Below are 21,522 nucleotides of genomic sequence, written 5' to 3'. Positions count from 1 at the left end.
CAGCATCTCAGGTGTTAATGGGGAGCAGGGGAGTTAAATTTGGTGGCTATCACTCTCTCATACTGGTCACTGGAAGTTCAACATGGCACCTCATGGCAAAGAACTCTTAGGATCTGAAAAATAATTGTTGCTCTACATAAAGATGGCCAAGGCCAGTGATGGCAAACCTTGGCACTGCAGATGTTTTGGAACTAGATTTCCCATGATGCTCAACTACACTGCAGAGTGCATGAGCATAATGGGAAATGTAGTTTCAAAACATCTGGGGTGCCAAGGTTCGCCATCACTGGCCTAGGCCATAAAAGATTGCCAAGACCCTGAAACTGAGCTGCAGCACAGTGGCCAAGGCCATACAGCGGTTTAACAGGCTAGGTTCCACTCAGCACAGGCCTCACCATGGGTCGATCAAATAAGTTGAGTGCACATGCTCAGCGTCATATCCAGAGGTTGCCTTTGGGAAATAGACGTATGAGTGCTGCCAGCATCGCTGCGGAGGTTGAAGGCATGGGGCGGTCAGCCTATCAGTGCTCAGACCATACGCCACACACTGCATCAAATTGGTCTGCATGGTTGTCGTCCCAGAAGGAAGCCTCTTCTAAAGATGATGCACAAGAAAGCCTGAAAACAGTTTGCTGAAGACAAGCATCCTGTGGTCTGATGAGACCAAGATGAACTTATTTGGTTCAGAAAGTGTCAAGCGTGTGTGGCGGCAACCAGGTGAGGAGTACAAAGACAAGTGTGTCTTGGCTACAATCAAGCATGGTGGTGGAAGTGTCGTGGCCTGGGGCTGCATAAGGCACTGGGGAGCTACAGTTCATTGAGGGAACCATGAATGCCAACATGTAGTGGGACATACTGAAGCAGAGTATGATCCCCTCCCTTTGGAGACTGGGTATTCCAACATGAGAACGACCCCAAACACACCTCCAGGATGACCACTGCCTTGCTAAAGAAGCTGAGGGTAAAGGTGATGGACTGGCCAAGCATGTTTCCAGACCTAAACCCTATGTGGGGCATCCTCAAATGAAAGGTGGAGGAGCTCAAGGTCTCATCCACCAGCTCCGTAATGTTATCATGGAGGAGTGGAAGAGGACTCCAGTGGCAACCTGTGAAAATCTGGTGAACTCCATGCCCAAGAGGGTTAAGGCAGTGCTGGAAAATAATGGCGACCACACAAAATATTGACACTTTGGGCCCAACTTGTAAATTTTCATTTAAAAAGATTTAATAAAACATTTACAAAAATGTGAGGGGTGTACTTACTTTTGTGATCTATATATACACACATATATATATATATATATATATATATATAATGGTGAGAAACACATACAAACAGCAGCTGTACACTATGTCTTGACACCTGACATTTGATATAAATAAAAGTCCAAACAGTGCAGCACTTAAGCAAATGTTACTAAACATAAATGCTCCTAAATAAGTGATCAGTATTACAGTGTTAGTGAATAACAAAATGAACACATCTTTTAAAATACAGGATAAAACAAATGGTCAAAAGTCCAAAAAAAGGAAGATTGGAACAGTGAAACACGCCACAGGAATAATACCCACAGCTTCCTTTGTGGTTAGTTAGCAATGACAGAGCAATACTTCAGACTCCCAAACATGGTCAAGATACGCATTGGGGAACATGTAATGAAAGAATGCTCCACATAGCGTAATATCAAAAAACGAAACTTATATTAATATTTAAAAATACACTCACATTGATAAGCTTGTACAAAAGCATGTAAAAGCACCAGGGAATATACTTCTTACAGAACCCAAAGTGGCCAGGCCTTTCTGCGCATTTGTGGTAGCGTGTGTGCCTGGCTGCACCCTATACATTGTCACATATAATGTCACCATCATATGTTACAAAAAGGAAAGCTCAAAATACTCCAAACATGAACTAAATGAGTTAATGTGGTATAAAAGGAGAAAATGCCACACCTTCAAATAAACTGGAATAGTCATGGCGGTGATTCTGCCATTATGACTGGATCAATTAATATTAAATATTATATACTTTTAATAAAAAACAATCCTCCCCAGTTCAACAAATATATATATATATATATATATATATATATATATATATATATAAAACATTAAAACATTGATTAGGGATTTGAAAAATACAGTACCCATGAAAAATAAACCTGGCATATGGAATATAAACATAATAGAATAAAATTGAATGGACTCCAAACATACCCAAAGCTAAAAAAAAAACTGGATGTGAATATCCTGGCAATAACCATATAAAATTTACTGATGAAAGTCAACCCTATATCTGGTGAAAATTTCAGCTATTAATAATGAAGTAGTTTATATCCCAGTCTACCATGTGTGCCCACTCTACTCCCTCCCCTCTTCCAGGAGGTATCCGCCATGCCCACAGATGGGCAAGCGGAGCCCAGTATACATAACTAGGGGGGGGGTGCACCCAAGGTGTGTGGAAGCATTTGAGTGGCAGCCCAGGCACCAGGACGCATTTTCTTATCACCATGGTGACCTGGGGCCTGGGATTTGTTGAGCCCTGCATTAGTACATTAGGCTTATTCAGTATCCATATTCATATAAGTTCACCCAGGCTGCAACAATGTTGAAAAACTCTTTACAGTGATCAGAAGAGTGAAAGAAGAGTGCCATACATTTATCTCTGTGCAGCTTCTCTGCAACTCCCTTAAAAAATTTGAGTTTGAAAAAAAAAAAAAAAAAAAAAAAAGGAAAAATAAATCAAAGAGATAATTTTCCACTGCTAAATACACTGTATTACCAAAAGTATTGGGACGCCTGCCTTTACACGCACATGAACTTTATTGGCATCCTAGTCTTAGTCCGTAGGGTTCAATATTGAATTGGCCCACCCTTTGCAGCTATAACAGCTTCAACTCTTCTGGGAAAGCTGTCCACAAGGTTTCGGAGTGTGTCTATGGGAATGTTTGACTATTCTTCCAGAAGCGCATTGGTGAGGTCAGGCACTGATGTTGGACGAGAAGGCCTGGCACGCAGTCTCTGCTCTAATTAATCCTAAAGATGTTCTATTGGGTTGAGGTCAGGACTAGGGATGATCGAACTTTTGAAAAGTTCGGTTCGACCAGAACACCCGAATTCCCTGAAAGTTTGGTTCGGATTCCAGAACCCTATTGAAATCAATGGGACCCGAACTTCGGTAATCAAAAAACACCATTTTGAAGCCCTAAAACCCAATAAACGCCCCTAAAAAGTGCCTAGGGTTCTGGGTCATGCCCCAGGGACTATGAATCAGGCAAAAAATTATTGAAAAAAAAAATGAGATTTCTTTGGATTTAGTGTCTGGGGGGTCTAAAAAGTGTACCTGCGAAGTTTCAGCTCTGTAGCATATCCAGAACCAGAAAAAAAATGATTATTTTTCTTAGAATTTCAGTAGCGCAGGGATGGTGTTACCCTCCTTTCACACCTGGGTGTTTTTGTTTCAGGTGTTTTTTTGGGCATTTTTTGAAGGCATTTGAAGGGAGGCATGACATCTGAACTTCTGTATAGGGGTATATATATATATATGGGTATATATATATATATATATATATATATATATATGTGTGTGTGTGTGTGTGTATATATATACATATACATATATATACACATATATATATTGTAAGGGGTTGGCTCGGTAGCGGGTGTGGGTGACCCCTTGAGTGGGTTCGTTACCAGCCGAGGAGTGGTTGAAAACAACGGTCTATGGTTTATTCTTCCAATTTGCTGGAAACAAGTGCAAGCATCCAAACAGCATAAATCAAACAAACATAAAATAAACCCTGGCCACTTGGGGTGTCTACCTTCACAACACAGAACCTACCTATGGTGTCTGTCCTAACCTACTGCAGGGCAGACACTACTGGTCATACAGCAGAAAACCAATAGTCTATTTGTTTTCTTTTCACACAGAAAAAGTCAACACCACCTCACCTTCAGAAGTCCTTCTCAGCTCACTGCTCTCCTTAACGCACAAAGCCTCAGGATGCAGCAATCAGTAGACATCCTCTGGATAACTTATAGAGGCCTTAATTGCCTCATTCTGAATAGCTGAAGCTTTCCAACGTCCTTACACCTTTCTGGCTACTTCTGCAGCTGACACCTGATAGTAATTGGTGAATTGTCTAAACAGAGCAGAAATGTATCTCCCGTCTGTGACAACACCCACAGATTTACCTGACTTCCTGTCACAATATGTATACCCCTAACCCAAAATCTGCATAGTGAGGTCACCCTGACATGGCAGAGTTCGGTCACCCTGGTATGGCAGAGTCAGCTAAACTACACTACGGTCACCCTGACATGGCAGAGTTCGGTCACCCTGGTATGGCAGGCAGAGTCAGCTAAACTACGCTATGGTCACCCTGACATGGCAAAGTTCGGTCACCCTGGTATGGCAGAGTCAGCTAAACTACACTATGGTCACCCTGACATGGCAGAGTTCGGTCACCCTGGTATGGCAGAGTCAGCTAAACTACACTACGGTCACCCTGACATGGCAGAGTTCGGTCACCCAGGCATGGCAGAGTCAGGTCACCCTAAACTCCGGTCACCCTGACACTAAAAAGTATCCCTATAAAAACTAGATTATTGAATCTAACTATAGTGGTATATAGTACCCTAACTACACTGCATATCCCTTTCCTCACACTAAAAGAACAGCTCCATACAGCAGAAGATAATTGCAAAATGACACTGGAGCTTTACAAGCAGCAGGAGAAACACAAATGCTTCCACTCTCTTCAAAAGCCTCTGTATTACAGTGCTAGAGGTTAGGCGGGGCTATATTATATACTGGGGGGCTTATTCACTCCTGATTGGCCTCTGGACCCCGTAGTCACTCCAATCACGTTCCTAGCAGACTCCTGCCCCCTTCATTGGCTTTTACTGACGTTTCTGTGCCAATCACGGGCTTTTAAAGCCCACTTCCTGACCCATTGCATTTTGGGCGGTTCTGGTGACCGAATTCCAAACTTTTACCGCAAAAAGTTTGGAATTCAGCCGAATTTCGAACACCCAATGTTCGGGTCAAACCGATGGTAGACCCGAACCATTCGATCATCCCTAGTCAGGACTCTGTGCAGGCCAGTCAAGTTCCTCAACCCCAAACTCCCTCATCTATGTCTTTATGGACCTTGGTTTGTGCACTGGTCCAAATAATTTGGTGGGGGGGGGGGGGAATTATGGTGTGGAGTTGTTTTTCGGGGGTTAGGCTTGGCCCCTTAGTTTCAGTGAAGAGAACTTGTAAGGTATCAGCATGCCAAGACATTTTGGAAATTTTCATGCTCCCAACTTTGTGGGAACAGTTTGAGGATGGCCGATTCCTGTTCCAACATGGCTGTGCACCAGTGCAAAAAGCAAGGTCCATAAAATCATGGATGAGAGAGTTTGGGTGGAGTCCTGACCTCAACCCGATAGAACACCTTTGGGATGAATTAGAGTGTCTGGTTCGCAGTCTCCATTCTCATCCACATCAGTGCCTGACCTCCCAAATGAGCTTCTGGGAAAACTGTCAAACATTCCCATAGACACACTCCTAAACCTTGTGGACAGCCTTCCCAGAAGAGTTGAAGCTGTTATAGGTGCAAAGGGTGGGCCAACTCAATATTGAACCCTACGGACTAATACTGGGATGCCGTTAAAGTTCATGTGCGAGTAAAAGCAGGTGTCCCAATACTTTTGGTAATATAGTGTACTTGGGCTTGATAGTCTTTTTTTTTACAATCAGCTAGTGATTATTAGATTATAGTAATTATTGGATTACTACAGTCACATGAGGGAAGTGGATGAAGGAATCCTCCCCGCTGTATTGTAACAGCGTGACTCTCTGCTGTCAGGATATACTGATCAGAGGCTGCAGCTCATTGGCTAAAGCCACTGATTAACAAATATTTTCCAGCACTTCCATTTGATAGAAGTTTATCATTCAATTTACTTCTGTTGAGAGGGAGTGGCCACACATGGATCGAAATTCAGACATTGCCTGCTGGCCCAGACCAATTTCAATCTATCTATGGCAAGCTTAAAAGAGAAGTATGGCCAAAGCTTTTTTGCCCATATTTCTCTTCTGGGTCACAGGAGTGCCCTTACTTCTGAACTCCTGTGACCAAGATTCAGCCGACACCGGGATAAAGCCCACTGTCGGCTGATGTCACAGTCAGTCACAGTGATCTCAAAGAGCCGGTCCCAGGCTCTAGAAGGATCCTGACTTGAAAGTTGGGATCCACCCAGATGTCTGACTGTCAGTTGGCTCAGCCTCTGAGAGCCTGAGCCAGCTGCTCCCATCCCTCCACAGCTGCCCCCACCCCCTCCGGTGAGGGCTGGAGGGGCAGAGCAAAGGGTGATGACTGACATTCACTGCTCTCTGCTCAGTGAAGACTAAACGGAGCAATCAGAGGTCATGTGATCACTCTGTTCTCTGCGTTGGAGCTGGCACAGGACAGGTTGCAGCACTGGAGCGATGCTGCAGCCATATAGGTGGATAAGTATGTTTATATCTCACACTTTTGCTTAAATCTAAAAAGTAAGTGATTTCTGTTGTGTCCCAGGATTCTATGAAGTGATGTAATCCAATTATTTGATCCCCTGCAGATTTTGTAAGTTTGCCCACTTACAAAGAAATGAAGGGTCTTTAATTTTTATCAAAGGTGTATTTTAAATGATAGAGAGAGAATATCAACCAAAAATCCAGAAAAAACACATGATACAAATGTTACAGATTGAGTTGCAGTTCAATGAGTAAAACAAGTATTTGACTTGATGGAGAAACCCTTGTTAGAAAAGCAAGATGTTTGCTTTGGTGGTCAGTGCCCTGATTACATTGCTGTGTGTCCCCGGCGCTGTGAGGCTCCCCCTCCTTCCTCACACTGCAGGCTCTGTGTGAGGAAGGAGCGCCGGCGATGAGAGATGATCTCATATGTTTACGTATGAGATCATCTCTCATTGGACGGCTTGATCACGTGGTGAATGGCCGCTGTGATTGGCCATTCACCATGATCTGCGATCGGCCGTGTCCAAGGGACACGGCCGACACAGATTCTCCCCGATGCGCGCTCGCGGGAGCGTGCGGGGGGCGTGTCACTGGGAGGCCGTTTAAAAACGGCCTCCCGAAAATTCAAGTCCGCACTGCAGCCGTATATAGGCTGTAGCGCGGATGGCAGCAGGTTAAAGGGGACTTACCAACAAGTGAGATTGGCCGCAATACTATAAGGTATATGAGGCCCACTATATTCGGTAAGTCACCCAATTTATAAATTGCTGCACGGGAAGAAGGCACCCAGGACCTGCACTTTATTTTGTCACTCATTGAATTTTGTGAGCACTTGCACAGTTCCCAGGAAAAGGAACAAACACTGAACATTGTTTTTCTGATTTTTATGACTTTTCTGATTTTGCACTTTTTGGGATTGACTTTTATTGATATATTTATAAATTGACAAATTTTGGATTAATTAATTGGCACAGTATTTGCACTTTTGCACTTATATTCATAAGAATATTGCATATATTTATATTGTTTTAGCAAGCGCTGTAGATAGTCCTAAATAGTAGGACTATTTTTCCTTTTTAAGATTTTTTTCCACACTACTGCTGCTGCTGCTGTATTTATTTATTTATTAAAATTTACGATTTGTCACAAAATTATTTACACATTTAATGCACACTAAATCCTAGGCGCGGGGAGTACGCTTCTTTTAAGTGGTACTTTTTCACAAACATCTAAACGTTCTTCGTATTTAAGGTCCTCTAATCCCCTAATAAGTTTTGTTGCCCTTCTCTGTACTCTCTCCAGCTCCAACACATCCCTTCTGAGGACTGGTGACCAGAACTGGACAGAATACTCCAGATGTGGTTGGACCAGTGATTTATAAAGTGGAAGGATTAAAGTTTTGTCTCTGGAATACATCCCCTTCCTTATGAATGCTAAGATTCTGCTGGCTTTGGCAGCCGCAGCTTGACATTGCATGCTATTGCTAAGTCTATCTGCTACTAAGAGTCCCAGATCTTTCTCCATTTTTGGGAACATGTTCCCAATGCTGCAGCCGCTTCCCTAATCCCCACACTCCCTGTGACAGCAGTACAGGGAGAAGTTCCCCGTACTAGCTCCGCCCCCATGGCCGCTTCATTCATTCACACAGCTCTGTGTATAAATGAAATACAAGCCCCGACATCCTTTGGGGCTGTCGGCTTGTAGTTCTCAATGAACTACCATGGTGCTGTAGTATTTTATTGATACTTCCTGTCAGACTGTATCTGCTTGCCAGTACAGGCTGTATACACAGATACAATGACAGATCTGCAGGAGACCTGCATGGCACCAGCGATCTGCTGTTTGCTGGTGCAATACTTTACAGGCTCAAAAAAAAAAAAAAGAATGCACATTCTTTTTCCTTCCAAAAAAAGTGTGCATTTATTATTTATTTATTATTTATTTCTAAAAAGTTCTCATCCTTTAAGGTGCAACACAAAAGAGTCAAACTTTTCCAATCCTGTAACACAATGTAAAACATTTAGGGACAGAAATTGTACATACCTCCCAGATGTATCTTGAAAAGAAGTAAAAAGAAAACTACAATTTCTACAAATTGTAGTAGGTAGTGCGATTATAATCATTATTTTTTCCCACTGTTCTATAAACACATTCATATCTAATCTGGGAGGGTAAAATGCTTACAATTCCATGCACATAATGTAAACATACCCAATGTAATATGCATTAAAGATATGTTTTAGTAACAACTAAACAAAGTATAACTTGGTAAAAATGACTAGTTTAAACATAGCTGATTAGAATCATGCTTTAAATATCGGTTTGTTTCTGGTTGCAAATCTTTGCAGATGTGTAATGATTGCAACTTCTGCTCCTAAAACATTAATTTATTCAATTGCTTATGATAGAGTAAAAACTCTAGTGCGAAAATACAGCAAGGCATTAGGTAAAGTCACAAGAATTTCTGGATAGTGGAGCATTTACAGGAAAAAAAAAATTGCAAAATAATGCTAGAAGCAATTTAGTCAACCAAGCGTAGAAAGGTGTTATTTTGCAAAAATTCCACGGAAAGAATGAATGAAATTGTAAATAGAAATAAAAATACTCCATACATCTGGTTTGGTCTAATGTAATGTGGGCAAGTCATACAAAATTGCTTCTAATAATACATTTAATGCTTAGATTTGCAAAAAAAAAAACACAATTGATCACTACTGATGCAGCAGTTACCACTTGATAGGTTACATGTTGCAAAACTGTAAACAATATAACAAGTGTAATGTCTGAATGGGCTGATGCGTTTCAGATGCTGATAGGATTCTAAACAATTTCCTTGTGTGTTGGTTGCAGAATGGCTTCCTTACCTCAATTTGGTGCTCACTGCTCAGCTGAAGGCGAATTTGTGAATTACTGTGGGATTTCTAAGCACAATTTATAGGGAAACCCGATGCTGACACCCTCCCTCACTACTGTAGTGTAATCAGAAGCCTTGCCTGTTTGTTGTAGATGTGATTAACCCATTATATGCTGAAGAGTGTCATTACCAATTTTACCACATCCCATGGTAAGAGAGGGAAAGTCTGCCAACTCAGATGAAACCTGTCAAATGTAGATTTTTTTTTTTTTTTATACAGAAAATGATCAACAGTGAAAGGGGCAACGGTTCTAGCTTTAAATTACAAATATTAGAAAAAGTAATCAAACCATTGCCAATAATCATATAGTTAAAGCACAAAAAATAAAAATAAAAATGATGCCATTGTAAATTTATTATCCTTTTTCTGTCCTAACATGTCAATCAGTTTTACATAGAAGGAATTCCACCTTCTTCACATTGGTATTTGAAGAAGATGAAATGCAGGTAGGGTGTGTTGCAGCATGTAATTCTAGTCCACTGTGAATACTCTCTATATATTATTAAAGCTAAGAGGAGGTAATGTTTTGTATCTTTTGAATGGCATGCTATTTTTATTTTTTTAGATTTGGTTTAAGTGGACCTATACTCAAAATGATCCTATGTGGGAACATATATACATTAATATAATAATAATTGCGCCTTAGCAGAACCCTGAAAAACGTACCTTTTGTCTTGAATTTCTCTATAGAAATAGCAATGCACTTTCCCTCCCTAGGTATTCATGTGCCAACAACCTTGTAACTGTATTTCCGCCTTGTGAAATCAGGGCGCTGCTACCATTCTTGGAAACTGCTAGTCTTGCAAGATTTAACCACTTGAGCTATGGAAGATTTTTCCCCCTCCATGACCAGGCCATTTTTTGCTATTTGGCACTGCGCTACTTTAACCAGTAATTGTGCGGTCATGAAACGCTGTACCCAAACAAAATTTGTATAATTTTTGTTCATACAGAGTTTTTGTTTTGGTGGTATTAATTCACCACTGGATTTTTTTAAATTTTTTTGCGATATAAATGAAAAAAAACAATATTTTTTAATTTCTGCTGTAAAACATATCCAATAAAAGATGATATAGAAGGACCCCTCGCGCCCGGAACTAGCAGACAACAGATGTAGTAACTAAATTAATCTTAATGGGACTGCTGCCACTACAACCCACAGTGGTATGCAATGAATATAATGTAATACAAAATTACTACGGTTAGTATTTCATTGAGGTATTGTGTCGCTAGTAATTTTATATTACATCATATCCAAGAAAATTTTTATTTTTTTTTAAAAAATCTAATTTCTTCAAAAATGTTGGCCTAAATGGGTTCTGCTACATGTGTCTGAAGGAGTTGTAAAGGCAGAAGGTTTTTATCCTAATGAGCCGCCACAAGTGGATAAAGTTCTCATTCACTTTCAAAGACTTGCTGGAAAGGGAATTTATACCTGTGGAGCTGTAGTGCAAGGATCTTCCCCCTTCATTTAGTTTGTGTTTCTCTGCTTTTCCCTGCTGTTTCTTGGTCACTACCCCACCAGCCATAAAAGCACTAGTCATCAGTTCCGCCATTGGCCCTGCTCTTCCACCAATATGGCCACACCCATACATAGACACAGTTCAGAACAAAGCATGATAACCATAAGGAAGGGGTCAGCTGCATCGGACTGTTCAACCTCACAAACAACCACCCTGACTCCACCCCACTATAACCTTCTTTTTTTTTTTTTTATGAAACTTTATTCAAAACCAATGAGTGATACATAAAAAACGCAGGAGAAAAAGAGAGTAACACAGTTTTACAGTTACTAAATGATCATGGGACTAACATTCAGCGCTACTAATTGGCACATTATGCGAAAGATACCGACAGTAATCCAATTCAAAAGAAACTAGAACCCTAGTTGGATGGATCATATCTAAGTGTCTACAACAACATCCTATGTGTCAAGGATTAAGATGTGGAGGGTAACAGGGAACAACAGATAGGGAGGAGGGGGGGGTGGAGGGGTGGAAGATCCAGCATATTCATATCCACAACATTAAGGGGGGGTAGAGACTCGACCCGGGGGGGGAATAGGTGAAAGAGCAGGCAGTCAGAGTCGGTCTCTCGTCCCGGGGTAGTGATTCCAGGTAATCCTGCCACTTGTCACAGAATCGATCAGAGGAGGACTTGGGTTTAAAGTCCGTGTTGATCAGTGTTAATTTTGGCAGCAAATTTCAATTTAGTTTTAGTCTTAGTCTTAGGACTAAAATGGCATTTTAGTTTTAGTCCCATTTTAGTCTTCTGCAAGTGTTTTAGTTTTAGTCGTATTTAGTCGACTAAAACTCCAGTATATTTTAGTCGACTAAAACGCCCTACATTTTAGTCGACTAAAACTCATTTTAGTCATCTATAATCAAATGGGTGTAGTTCAATTGTAATTTGTAATGCATTATTTAAGCATTTCTCTACAATTTTCAAACTCATTATATACTACTGCTGGTACTGGAGTGAAAAATCTAATATGTTATTATTTATGCTTTGAGCATGCACCAGTGTTAATTTTTGGCAGCAAATTCCGATTTAGTTTTAGTTATAGTCTTTTGACTAAAATGCCATTTTAGTTTTAGTCATATTTTAGTCTTAAGACTAAAATGCCATTTTAGTTTTAGTCGTATTTTAGTCATCTGAATTGTGTTAGTCGACGAAAACGTTTTAGTCGGTTTTAGTCGACGAAATTAACACTGGTGTTGATATGGTCCATGGTAACAAGGTGTTGAAGCTCACGGTGCACCTGCGAGATGGATGGACCCGGCTGAGAAATCCAATGTCCCATGATGACCCTGCATGCTACCAGCAGGCACGTGAGTATCCATACTCGGGGATACGGAACAGGGCGACTAGTCCAAACTTGGAGTTGTTTGTCCCAATAGCCAAAAATGAGGAGAAGAGGGTCTTTTGGTACATGAATAAGAGTCACCCGTGCGATAAGGGAGAGCACTTGGTCCCAGAAGGTGGATATGAAAGAGCAAGCCCAAAACCTATGTTGCAAAGTGGGTCGGTATTCCACACAGAACGGGCATTTGCTGGCATTGGGATCATCCTTACAGGGAAGGAACGGGATGTAGGCCCTGTGCAGGATCTTTAATTGCGTTTCTCGCCATGTCTCATTGGGAGTTAAACGTAATACGCTGCGGTATCCCTGATAAAGTTTGTTCACCATGTCCTCTGTTGGAAAGGCTCTAGCCCAATGGACCGCCGTGTCGCCAGCATGATGGAACGAGACAAGCCGTTGAAAGGGTTTATAGAGTGTTGAGATGCTGTAAGTCCCGTCTGCCAGTACCGGATCAAGTAAGGGATCATGGAATCTCTTGAGCGCGCATTGGCGCGAGTCCCGGAGGAAACTATGACATTGCAGCAGGTGAAAGACATGTGCATTCGGGAGTCCGTATCCTTCCAAAACTTCTCGTATTAGGCTGGCCCGTGGTGGGGTCACATAAGTCCGAAAAGTATTTCAGCGCCTTCCGTTGCCAAAGATCAGGGAACTGAGATTGTAATCCCGGGAGAAAGGCAGGATGTCCTTTGATAGGCGTGAATTTGGAAATATAGAAGGGGAGCCCCAGGCATTTCCTGGTCTCTCTCCATGCAAGTACCGTGTCTCTCAACAATATATTATGTTGAAGCCTGGGCGGCATAGCTTTCCATTTAGTGTGTAGGAGCGCCGCCAAGGAGTATGGGGCAGACATTTGTGTTTCCAGGTCGTTGTTGGAGTAGTGGGATGAGGCAGTAACCCAGTCCAGTGCTATCCTAAGAAGGCATGACAAATTATACATCCTAATATTAGGAAGATTTGCGCCCCCTTCGCTCCTGGGAAGACTTAACTTAATGCGGGAGATACGTGGTCACCTGCCCTTCCATATAAATTTGGAAATAGCGCGGTTAATTTGCTTTGTATCAGAGTGTTTAAGTAAAAGCGGAACAGTTTGCAATGGGTACAGTAACCGGGCGAAGCTGACCATTTTCACCAAGTGGCATCTTCCCAAGAGCGAAAGAGGCAGATCCATCCAACTATCTAATTGCTGGTATATCTTTTGGAAGAGAGGGGGGTAGTTTAGGGTATAGATAGAGGAAGGTAGTTTACCTATCTTGATCCCTAAGTATGTGATGTAAGACGTAGCCAGTGCGAAGGGGGAGGAGGGGGCCCAAGGTGGTTTAGGAGCTGAACCCAAGGGGAGGATTTCGCTTTTTGCATAATTGATTCTGAGGCCCGAACACAGTTTGAATCGATCGAACGTGGAAATTATGGTTTGCATGTTTTTGGCTGGATGGCTGGTAAAAATCAGCACATCATCCGCAAAGAGAGAAATACGGAGTTCCCGTGTCCCAACCCGAATCCCGTGTAAAGGGGCAACCTCTAAGAGATATCTGGAAAGGGGTTCTAACGCCAAGTTAAAAAGCAACGGGGACAAGGGACAACCCTGCCTCGTGCCTTTGAACAGCCTAAATTCCTCGGTGAGGGACCCCGCTACCCACAATCTGGCCGCTGGAGAAGTATACATGGCCCCGACAATGTGAGTAAAGGGCCCTGAAAAACCAAAGGTCTGGAGTACCATGGAAAGCCATTCGAAGCTCACATTGTCGAAGGCCTTCTCCGCGTCCAGAGTAATGATCGCAAGGTCCGACGACGAGCAGTTCTTGGCCTGGTCTAAACCTAGAAGGACCTTCCGGATGTTGGAAGCGGCCGACCGTCCCTTGGTAAATCCGGATTGGGCCGGATGTATCAGGGAGGGCATTATCAGTGCCAATCTGGATGCAATGATTTTTGAAAGGATCTTTACATCCAGATTTAGAAGGGAGATCGGACGGTACGAGCCGGGTTCAAGGGGGTCTTTTCCTTTTTGGCAAGGAGTTTAATGGTAGCCTGATTGCCCGTGGGGGGATACGAGCCTCCTTGCCATATCGCCAAATAGACTTCCAGGAGAGTGGGACCTACAGCTTCCAGGGCGGATTTATAAAATTCCCCAGTGAGCCCGTCCGGGCCTGGGGCCTTGTTGGGGGCTAGCCGTTTAATAGTAGATTGTATTTCTGGGAGGGTCACAGGGGCGTTCAGCACTTCCAGCTGTTCAGCTGAAATCTTCGGAAGGGATATGCTGTCAAGGAAGAAATGGGCCTGAGTGGGATCGAAAGGGTCTAGGGAGTATAAAGATGCATAGAATTTTTGCATGATTGACTTCACCCCCGATGGTGTGGAGTCAATTCTTCCCGAAGGGTGTCTAAGAGATGCAATATGCGTGGGTTTGTAGGGGGCCTTACACAATCTCGCCAGCAGTTTACCCGCTTTGTTTCCATACCTATGCAACGTGGCCTGAAAGTGAGCATGCTTAATGGATTCTAGTTTATCCGCCCAGACGTCAAAAGCTTGTTTGGCCTGAGCCCACTCCTGCCTAGATACAGGGGAGTCCGCCAACAGCAGAGCATGTTGAGCTGATTGCAGACGAGCACTGGCCTGTAGGTAACCTTTGGATGTCGATTTCTTATAGGCAGAGGCGTAGGATATTATTCTGCCCCGTAGGTACGCTTTACCCGCCTCCCAGAATAAATTTGGGTCAGTTTTGTGGGATGCGTTGTCCAAAGCATATTCAGACCAGGCCTTAGCCACATAGGCGTGGAAAGCAGGGTCGTTTTGTGGATAACCTGGAAATCTCCACAAGTGGGATTCGGCTTGCCTATCAGGGGGATCGAACGTCAGGGATATGGGGGCGTGGTCAGAAATAACAATGTCGTGAATTTCTGTATCCTCAATTCTTTGGATGGCAGCGTCTGAGCAAAAAAAGAAATCTATCCTCGTAAACACGTTATGAGGGTGGGAATAAAAGGTGTATTCCCTATCTGTAGGGTGATGGAGACGCCAGATGTCTGTGAGGTGAAGAGAGTCAACCAGATTTACAAGGGGAGACATGGCAGAGGTCGCGGGGAGAGCACCCCTTCGGCTCTGAGAGGACCTATCTAGTAGGGGATCGATGGTAGAGTTAAAATCCCCGCCAATCAGATGCGGAGAGTCAGGGAACGTCAGAAGGTGCTTAGAGAGTTTCCGAGCAAAGCCTTGGTCAGGGGTATTGGGGGCATACACGTTGGTCAGGACCAGATCCTAATTGTTTAGTTTGAGATGAGCAGTCACAAAGCGACCCTCATCATCTGAGACAAGTGATAGTATTTTGCAGGAGAGGCTTTTATTGATTAGGATTAACACGCCAGCTTTACGCCCAGATGCCGGGGAGCCCAGGACCGTACCCACCCATAATTTGTGCAATGTCGGTTTTCATCCTTTTTAGATGACGGAGAACTTTCATCCTCTTATTAGGGGACCTAAGGCCCCTGACATTCCATGACACAATCTTCATGGAGGGTCAGGAGGCATCGGTGGTATTGCTGAAGTAAGGGATATGTTATACCCGAGAAAGGCAGGGGGAGCAAGTGTAGGATGTGTGGATATGATAGTGTTGAGGTTGGCAGAGGTAAAGCTGTGGAGCCATGTTTGGTGTGGTGCCAGACACAGATCCAGCGGGGGGGGGATGGGGGAGGTGAACCCAAACAGGGAAAGAGTGAACCAACAGACAGAAACAAATATCAACAGCGACTTCGCTTTTTTCCGCATGCTGCAACCGGTAGAGACGGCACAGCCCTTAGCATTGGCTCAGCAGGTCGGTTCAGAGGCCAGCCGATCACGTCCCCGGAAAAGCAGGTGGAAGCGACCGGTAGGCCCATGACAAGAGCCACCCCGTATTCCCCAGCGGCAGCATGGCACACATACAATAAAAGAAAAAACATGGTCCATAAGGACAACAGAGTACGCAACCAATAATAACATTAAAGCAGAACATTATTTCGATGCGGAGCAGTGGTTTTACCCGGCAGGACAAGAGTCCAATAGGGAGATCAAACGGCTGCAGAAAAGTACCTGGGAAACAAAAGTAAGATAATACCTATATGGTGTAGCCTACACCAGAAAGGAGAGTCCTCGAACAGAGTCGGAGAGGGGTCATCGATGAGGAGCAGAACGGAATCCAGTGACCACGTCGGAGTACTTCTGTCGTTTAGGCGATTCCTTGCGCGGACTCATTTGAAGTAGAGGGCGCGGTACTGCGGAAGGCTTTGCGGCCATTGAACTGTGACCATCAACATGGAGAGAGCTTATGAAAGGTTCCGCTTCCGATGGATCATGAAAGGTCAGCTGTTCGGTGGAAAAGGCCACTTCCACCGAATAATCAGCAAAGATTAAAATTTTTACTCCATCGACCTGAAACGCCTTTGTTTGTCTGAATTTTTGTAAGATGGCCGATTTATCTGCGTAATTGAGATATTTGGCAATAATCGGTCGCGGGGTGGATTGTTCAGAGTTGTGCATCCCCATGCGGTGAGCTCTTTCTACCACGCAGACTCCTCGAAGACCCAGAGCCTCAGGTATTTTTTTGGCGCACAGTTCAGGAATCGCGGACGGAGGCATAGATTCAGGCACCCCGATAAATCTGAGGTTACTCCTACGGGCCCTATTCTCGAGGTCCTCCAGCTTTCGAAGAATAAGGTGGTTCGTTTTGTCTTGATTTTGCTCAAAACTCTGAGACTGGTAGATCTCTTCTTCCACACTAGCCAGCCGAGATTCTACCTCTTGCAGCCTATGGGAATGTTCTTTCAGTTGTGTCTTAATCTCCTGCATGCCTTCAGCCACAGCGCTTTGTTCAGCTGCCGTTATGGTCGGTTTGAGCAGCTCTACCACAGCCTGTGCTATGTGAGCAGTGTGCGGGTCTCCCATTAGGGGCAGTGTATAGACTGGGGGGGCCGCAGTGTCCATGTTAGCAGCATCCGCCTCTCCAGGCGGGAGGGCCGAGACCGCGGCCTCGATTTGTGCCTGGCCCGGCGGTCCGCGCGCCACGTTTTTTTCAAGGAATTTGTCCATGGCGGCGGAGCCAAGGGGCCGATCCGATTGTCAGCAGGTGCGGGAGCTTGCCGCTGGACCCGGGGAGGCGATCGGCCGGTATTAAAAGCGGATTTTATGAGCCTGCCACGGGAGCCGAGGGGATCTGCGCCTACAGCATACGGCGCCGGAACCGGAAGTCCACTATAACCTTCTGATTAGGGATGATCAAACTTTTCAAAAGTTCAGTTCGACCAGAACACCCGAACTTCCCGAAAGTTCGGCCCGGATTTCAGAACCCCATTGAAATCAATGGGACCCGAACTTCGGTAATCAAAAAGCCCCATTTTGAAGCCCTAAAACCCAATAAATGCCCCTAAAAAGTGCCTAGGATTCTGGGTCATGCCCCAGAGACTATTAATCACACCAAAAAAAAGTTCTAAAAATTTTCATATTTGATAGAGAGCCAATTATTGAAAAAATTATTGATAAAAAAATGAGATTTCTTTGGATTTAGGATTTTAGTGTCTGGGGGGTCTAAAAAGTGTACCTGTGAAGTTTCAGCTCTGTAGCATGTCCAGAACCAGAAAAAAAAGATTGTTTGTATTAGAATTAATATAGAACAGGGATATGGCTCCACAATTTTCACACCTTGCCGGTTTTGTAGCAAGCGTTTTTTTGGGCATTTTTTGGGGGTTATTGGAGGCAGGCATAACTTTAGAACTTCTGTGTAGGGGTATATATATATATATACACACACACACACACACTTATATGTATATATACACATACACATATATAGGTGTGAAAGTAGCAGAACACTATACTTGCGCTAATGAAATAATTAACACCCATATGGCTTTTCTCCTTTCACACCTATATGTGTGTATGTGTATATATACATATAAGTGTGTGTGTATATATACCCCTATACAGAAGTTCAGATGTTTTGCCTGCCTCCAAAGACCCCCAAAAAATGCCGAGAAAAAATGCCTGCAATAACACACATGGGCCTTTGGAGGCAGAAGTTCAGATGTTTTGCCTGCCTCCAAAGACCCCAAAAAAATGCCCAAAAAAATGCCTGCGCCAAAAAAAAAACGCCCAGGTGTGTTATTGCAGGCGTTTTTTTGGGGCATTTTTTGGGGGTCTTTGGAGGCCTCCAAAGACCCCAAAAAAATGCCCAAAAAAACGCCTGCGCCAAAAAAAAATGCCCAGGTGTGTTATTGCAGGCGTTTTTTTTGGGCATTTTTTGGGGGTCTTTGGAGGCAGGCAAAACATCTGAACTTCTGTATAGGGGTATATATACATACACACTTATATGTATTTATACACATACACACATATAGGTGTGATAGGAGTGGAGCCATATGCCTGTTAATTATTTCATTAGCGCAAGCATAGTGTTCTGCTATTTTCACGCCTGCAGCAAAAAGCAGGGTGACAGGCGAGAAGCCATATCGCTGTTCTATAAGTGACCTAAGAGAAACGATCTTTTCTCTATAGCCGTCACCCTGAAATGGAAGGGTTTGGTCACCCTGCCTTAGCAGTCAGAGTCAGTTCACCCTACACTACACTACGGTCACCCTGGCACTTAACACTTTCCCTCCAGAAACTAGATTTTTGAAGCTAACTAAAGTGGAAAATAGCACCCTAACTACACTAGATATCCCTTTCCTGACACTAATAATTGCTAAATGACACTTTGAAGCAGACGTAACAGAACTGCTTCCACTCTCTTCCACAGCCCTGTATTACAATGCTAGGAATTTGGCGGGGCTATCTTATATACTGGGGGGCGTATTCACTAATGATTGGCCTCTGGACCCCCTAGTCACTCCAATCACATTCTTAGCATTCTCCTGCCCCCTCATTTGGCTTTTACTGATGGTTCTGGTCCAATCATGGGCTTTTAAAGCCCATTTCCTGTCCCATTGCATTTTGGTCGGTTCTGGTTGCCGAATTCCGAACTTTTTCAGCAAAAAGTTTAGAATTCGGCCGAATTTCGAACAGCCAATGTTTGGGTCGAACCGATGGTCGACCCGAGCCGTTCGATCACCCCTACTTCTGATCAATCATTACAGTAAAGAAAACCATGAAACTGAAGTGTGGAAAATTATAGCTGCAGCCCCTTTATTTGGGATTTAAAACAAATATGATAACCTTTAACAGCTTGTACAAAAGAGCCAGATTTCATCTGTCCTTAAATGTCCATTGAACAGGAGAAGCGGTTTGTAAAGTTAGGGGTGGTTGGCTGCACCTGTCATGGCTCAGTGTGGTTATTAAATTTTTACAAAGGACCAGGAGGGGAAATCTTTCAATGGGGACACTAGTTCTGGTGACCAGACATGTGCAGTTCATTTCATTCCTAATAAATATTCAGACAAATTTTTCGTAAATTCGATATATCCAAATACCCGAATTTCAGTATAAATGAAGTTTATCGAATGCTCTGAATAACGAAATGAAATTCATCCAAATTTCGGAAATTCAAATTGAAATTCCAATCAAATTTTACATACTACTTTACATATTTCTGAAATCAAAGAATATGTGTATCATTTCAAAATAATGTTTTTGTTAGGCCAAGGATGATTTAGGCTTGGTTCACACTGCCGCAACCTGAAAGTCGTGCGACTTGCAGTTCGACTTTGCCAGGCGAGTTGAGTATCTTTGATAAAAGTATAGAATAGAAGAGAATAAAAGTCAGATAGAAGTCTTCTTGAAGTAGTACAGGAACCTTTTCTGAAGTCGGAGCGACTTCATTAGTGTTAATTAAGACAGCTTTCATTGACTAACATGTGATTTTACATGTCACGCGACTTGGGCTCTCAAAAGTCGGATCCCAAGTCGTGGCAGTGTGAACCGAGCCTTAAAGAGTCATTGTAATCATTTGATGAAGATTTTGCCACATTCAAATCTAAAAAAAAAAAAATCTAAATTTTCAATTCAACTGTTTCAAAATGTATCGATTTGAACGTTTCTAATAAAAAAAATTGGTAAATTCTAAGAAAATTTGAAAAAGACAAAACAAATTCTGAATGCGAATTGAACCATTTTAAGCAAATTTAACAAAACAAAATGACTAGATTAACAAATCTAAATGAAACTAAACAAATTTTTTTTGTCATGCACATGTCTACTGGTGACAACCAGGGATTCCCTCACTTCGGAGGAATTTCCTCTCATTTCCTGTTTTGACTATGGCACAGGAAGTGAAGGAAATCTCACCTAATGGGACACAGATGCGGTAAAATAAAAACTGATAGGGGCTATAACCCTCCCTTACTCTATCCAAAATAAAAAAAAGTAAGTTTTGCCTTTAGTTACACCTTAAACCAGAAGACACTCTTTTGGTAACAGTAGCAATAGCATTGCAAATGTAATGTGGACACTTGCATCAGATATATACAGAATTTCAGTTTTGGGTGTCGTAATATGTTTTTGGCAACGCAATGTATTACATAACTGTTTGGTAGACAGGACTTAAAATGTAATTTAGTTACGGTTTACATCTCCCACTGTCTCTCACTCCCCCCTCCCTTTCTTTCCCCCACCCCCCATTTCCTCTTTCTCTTCCCCCTCCCTGTCTCTCTCCCTTCTTCTCCCATTCCCTCACTTATGGCACTATAATTAGGAGTATTATGTGGGTACAAGGACTGTGGCAGATGTGTGCAGTGTATACAGAGACTAGATACAACTTCTTTTTAATCATCCCCTTTAACCACCTGCGGACCACCTGCCTGCAATGTACTGCGGATGGGCGGCTTGCACAGGCAAAACAGCGTACCTGTACATCGCTGCCTGCTACCAGGTATTGGGCAAGCGCACACACATCCCTCCCCTGGCATGTGATTGTACACAGCGGCAGCCTATCAGCAGGTTCCTGCCAATGATTCCCGACTGGGACCAATCACAGCCCAGAGCTCTGTGTTGGCAATCAATACAGAGCTCTGTACAGAGAGAACTATCTCCCTGTTTCTCATCCCTGCTTTGTAAACTTAGTGATCTATTAGTAAAAGCAGCACATCTACACATATTACACATAGGCACACATTAACTCTTTAATCGCTCCAAATGTTAACCCTTTCCCAGCCAGTGTCTTTAGTATGGTGACAGTGTATAAATATCATCACTGATCACTGAAATGATGTCACTGGTGGTGTCTTCGGCAGTTAGTCAATTCCCCCCAGCATCAGTTAGCTTCAGATTGTTCACCTCAT

At 43.1% G+C, this 21,522-nt stretch overlaps 1 protein-coding gene across 1 annotated transcript in view; it reads right to left on the bottom strand.

The window, feature by feature from the left end:
• Positions 1–10,132, bottom strand: part of LOC309568440 (nicotinamide N-methyltransferase-like) — a 60,073-nt gene extending 49,941 nt beyond the window's left edge. Inside the window, exons 1-2 of the mRNA XM_082274108.1 lie at positions 10,090–10,132; positions 9,373–9,607 (exon numbers count right to left, since the gene is read on the bottom strand). The gene's annotated coding sequence lies outside the window, so the exon portion shown is untranslated. The remainder of the gene's footprint in view (positions 1–9,372; positions 9,608–10,089) is intronic.
• Between the last annotated feature and the right edge of the window lie 11,390 nt (positions 10,133–21,522).

This window comes from Pelophylax lessonae, assembly GCF_965119305.1.
Source record: "Pelophylax lessonae genome assembly, chromosome: 12".
Lineage (NCBI taxonomy): Eukaryota > Metazoa > Chordata > Amphibia > Anura > Ranidae > Pelophylax > Pelophylax lessonae.
Note: the sequence above shows the minus strand (reverse complement) of the source record. Positions and strands in the feature narration are given on the sequence as shown.